General features: G+C 39.4%; 1 pseudogene; it reads left to right on the top strand.

Annotated features, from left to right (window-relative positions):
- The first annotated feature begins 363 nt into the window (after window positions 1-363).
- Window positions 364-3,606, top strand: LOC137242555 (glyoxylate reductase/hydroxypyruvate reductase-like; annotated as a pseudogene).
- The last annotated feature ends 970 nt before the right edge of the window (window positions 3,607-4,576 follow it).

Genomic DNA, 4,576 nt, shown 5'->3' with positions numbered 1-4,576 from the left:
TTCGAACTTAGCAGAGGATTGCAAATAAGAGGATTTACAAGCAAATTCGTTACAATATAGCTAACTCAGTAGCGATGAATAGTGGACACGCATAGAATATATATAATTAGTGTAGAGGATGAAACATAGACACAGATTTCAGTTACATCTGAGTATTTAAAATTTAGTAGTACAAATTTTATGCGCAGCAATTTCAGAGGTGTATTTAAAGTTTGACGCTTAGCATGTAAAAAAAAACACAGCTATTGAACCAATAGCGACCGTACTACGAGAAAATAAGAAAAAGCGAAAAAAAACCTAAAAGGTATTGCGCTCCGCCTGCGAACTAAGTTCGCTACGCCACTGATAGATTATTATCTATATTGTTTTGGTGTATTTGGTGTTTAAGCAAAAACCACGCATACTAAAATAGTACTCAATTAAGATACGAGCTGCTATCAGAGCAGTACGTCTCTATTCGGTCATGGGTACATACTCACTATAGCTACAATGTCTGCAACACATCGCTGTTCTAAAGTTCTTGTCACACATCCCCAAGCACCAAAAGCAGCTGTGGAACTTCTCCAGCAACGCGGTTGTGAAACAATCATTTGCGAAAATGTTCCACCGCATGACGAACTATTCACTAAATTGCCCGGAGTTGATGCCATTTTCTGGTCACATCATGAACCATTAAACGCGAAAATACTTGATGCGGCGGGTGAACAGTTGAAAGCGGTTTCTGTCCTCTCATCAGGTATTGACTATGCTGATGTTGGAGAATTTAAACGGCGCCAAATACCACTGGGTCATACACCAAGCATTGTAGGGAATTCAGTTGCTGATTTAGCTGTGGCGTTGATGGTTTCCGCAGGTCGAAACTTCCATGCTGGACGTTTAGCGATTGAAAAGTGAGTAACAGTGCAGTAAATAAAAAAAAATTTAAGCTTTTTTAATAGCACCGGTCAACAGTTGTTGGCATTCTGAAGCTCTAAAGCTTAAGCTAAGGAAACGCTTAGCGGCACTACACTACATTTAGCGTCGCCAAGCTTGAAAATTTGTCTGTTGTATGTTAAACGGCAATTCTCTTTTCAGTTCTGGTTGGCGTGTAAAGCTTCTTGACTTCATGTTATGGCAAGAGGTGCGCGGTTCTGTTGTTGGATTTTTTGGTTTTGGCGTCATTGGGCAAACTATAGTGAAGCGTTTACAAGGTTGGGGGACGTCCAAATTTATATACCATACACGTAGAATACACGATGGGGCGACTCATATGAGTTTTGGGCAGCTTTTGCAGGATAGTGATTTCTTGGTTGTCTGCAGTCCTTTAACGGTGGAGAGCGTCATAAATTTAATGCAAGCGCGTTTAAACTAATGAAACGGAATTGTGTGTTTGTAAATTTGGCACGAGGAGGCGAGTTTACCAAAGTTTATAAAATTTTGTTTGATTCCAATTAATTGAAAATTAATATTTCCTATAGGAGTTGTCGATCAACCTGCTTTGATTGATGCCTTAAAAAGTGGTGAGATTGCAGCGGCGGGTTTGGATGTGATGGTACCCGAACCACTTCCAGCAGATGATCCATTACTTAAGCTAGCTAATTGTGGTAAGTGTGTGATTAGAAAATTCATAGCCCATTGCACGCTTAAGTAGTTCCAATACTCAGTTTCTATAATTATAAGCAATTATGCAGTGGAGCTGGGCGTTCATCGCCATCACGTGTTTCGAATTTTAGGGCAAGCAAAAGTCGTAGAATTCGAGGAGTAGGGGTGAATATTAAGGGATTTGTTTAAGGAACTAGAAAATTATAGAAGCTAAAATAGCCCCCTGGAAAAACTTTTGTGCAGACTTCGAATGCTCTCGAAAAGCAGCAAATTTGAGAAAAGTTCTACCTATCAGTAAGCTTAACTAAAGCAGGGGTTTGTTGAATGTACGCTTAGTAGTGAAAAGGCCATTGAGGCGCTTATCGAAGCATAGGGAGATGATGTGGTACAGCCGATATGTTGTACCTCGATTCCAATTATGTAGCGAGTAGTGCCATGGTTGTTCACTAATACATAAATACAAATGGGCGTTAAAAGCGTCTACCTTGTAAAGATCGTCCGACTCAAAAGGAATATTCACCCTTTTAGCTTTGATAGATGCATAGGACTGAATCATGTGCTGCACGTCAGGAGAACGGTTTCTTACCAAAGACGGGAATTTCAATCATTTGGAACGGGGATTTAACATTTTTGCTGCACAAAACCATTTATTGACTAATATTAATTTATGAAAAATCGAACTGCGGACGTAAAGCTGGTTTCTTACGCACAAAACATGTACATCAAAGACAAGTAAGCAAACAATGCCCTGTTTAGAGTTGTCTTCAACAAAGAAAAGGCCTTGGAATATATGGATTACGCCAAATGGATGGTCTCGATTTCACACATTCCACCTTAAAAAAATGGATATGTATGTCAAATTGCAGGAAGATTACTTCGCAATGGGCGCTACATAAGTGAAACTGTTGTACGACCATAGTAGTATAACGTCATCCAACATTGGGCCTACAGCAGTGTTCACCAAAATTTATGATGGTAAGGTGTAATCATAGTAGTGGTAGTGGGAGTCGTTGGTTAGCTAGCAGTGAGGAAATATGTATGCTTACACTAAAAAAACAATTTTTAAATCTTATATATACAATTTTCGTGTCACAGGGTTTGACGAAGCGGCTTCGCTGGTTAGACCATGCTATGTGAATGAAAGATGACGCTCCGAATACGAAAGTATTTTTGTCGGAACCCGCCTGGTGAAGCAGAGGAAGAGGGCGGCTCCACTCCGCTGGAAAGACCAGGTGGAAAACGTTTTAAACTCCGTTGGTGTGACCAACTAGCGCCAGCTAGAAGTGTGAAGATGCGACTCGCGGGCTTGTTGTACGGCCATACCTGTTTATACGGTAAAGCGCTAGTTAAGTAAGCTGCCGATCTCTGGGTTACAGCAAGACACCATGCACTTGCTTCGATGGGAATTTTATAGTCACAATACCGGTGGAAGTGTGGCGAAAGGGTGAGGAAATGAAGGTGATCCATGATGAACACAGTTGTTTAATTGGCTTAAAACTAGAGGAAGGAATAGGGTCTGTGGTATACATTGCCAGATAACTCTTTCCTAGCAGCAGAAGATGGAAGTTTTGAAGAAATGGATGAGCATATATAGTGCTTGCCCCTGTGCACATCATATAGATAAGGTTCCTGCTTATAGCAGTAGCAAAATTTCTTGTTTATGAGTAGGTAGTAAACTGGGTTATTGAAAACATTAAGTATTAGCAAAGAGCACATAAGAAAAATTATCTTAAAAAATTGGAGAAAAGCAGTTAATAACCACACCCACTTTAAAAATACTTTGTATCAAAAAACTCAAACTAAATGAATATTATTCCAAATAAAATGCTTTTTTTCGTTTCAGTCGTCGTACCCCACTTGGGCACTCAAACAAAGAAGACGAGAACAGAAATGGGAATATTATCTGCCAATAATATGCTGAATGCGCTTGAAGGTAAACCGACGATTTGTCCAGCTTACTAAAAGTGGTTATCGGCTTTTAATATTGTTCCAAAGAATAGAAAATAAACATTAAGCACTTACAAATTTATTCAAGTGTTTTTTCATCTTACTTACTAAAAGGCACTTAACGGTTTAGCTCGTTCAATAAGGCGCGCCAGTCGCTTCTTTGCTGTGCTAACTGGTGCCACTGAAACCAAGGGAACTTAAATCATTTTCCCCTCTTTCTCTGCTTTCGAAGGCGGGTTCCGATAAAAATACTTTCTTATTGATTCATTTATTTGTGTTGATTTTCCGACAGGGTGGATAATTGATGCATATTGGAAAGATTTTCCGCCATCCCCTGTCAAATTTGGTTTCGGTACAAACCGGTTTCGGCGTTGTGCCATCATCAGTGTCGATTTTCGTTCTGATCTATCGTGGTTTGTCTTGTATTTATAGTTCGTAAGTACATGAGCACACATTGTCAAAATGGAAGTGTGTATATATATATATGTGTATGTGCAGTGTGTTCATTCAGAACCGAGGGTGGCTTTTACTGATCGATTTGTGTGACCGACTGAGGCAGGTAGAAGTCAGTAATTCTAGTCGTTTGACCTTCTTTGTGGGTTTGTTGCTTTGGTGCGTTTATTGTTTTGTATTTATTTGTTATTGTGTGTTTGTCTGTTTTACTTTGTTTCTTTTAAACAAGTTATAAAGGTTCAAATATTGTGTCAGAAATTGTGTTTGTCTGTTCGTGTCTACCATCGAATGTTTCTGTTTGTAGATTTCCATGTTTTCGAGTACGTTCAGGCCGCGGCCTTTTGTATGTGAAGGACCCTGGCATGATGTTTGGATTCCGTGTTTTTTTGTTGTAATCTCTAATGTGTTCTCTGAGCCTCGTTCTTATTTGCCGTCCTGTTTGTCCTATGTAACTGTGTTGGCATCCACAGGTAAGCTTTTATACGCCGTGGCTGCTAAACGGATCCTCTGAGTTAGTATTAATTCTTTGCAAATTTATATGTTGCTTTTCCAGTATAATTTGCAACTTCTGCCGTATTTTAACATAATCTTGTAG

Source organism: Eurosta solidaginis, chromosome 2, assembly GCF_040869045.1.
Source record: "Eurosta solidaginis isolate ZX-2024a chromosome 2, ASM4086904v1, whole genome shotgun sequence".
NCBI lineage: Eukaryota > Metazoa > Arthropoda > Insecta > Diptera > Tephritidae > Eurosta > Eurosta solidaginis.
Note: the sequence above shows the minus strand (reverse complement) of the source record. Positions and strands in the feature narration are given on the sequence as shown.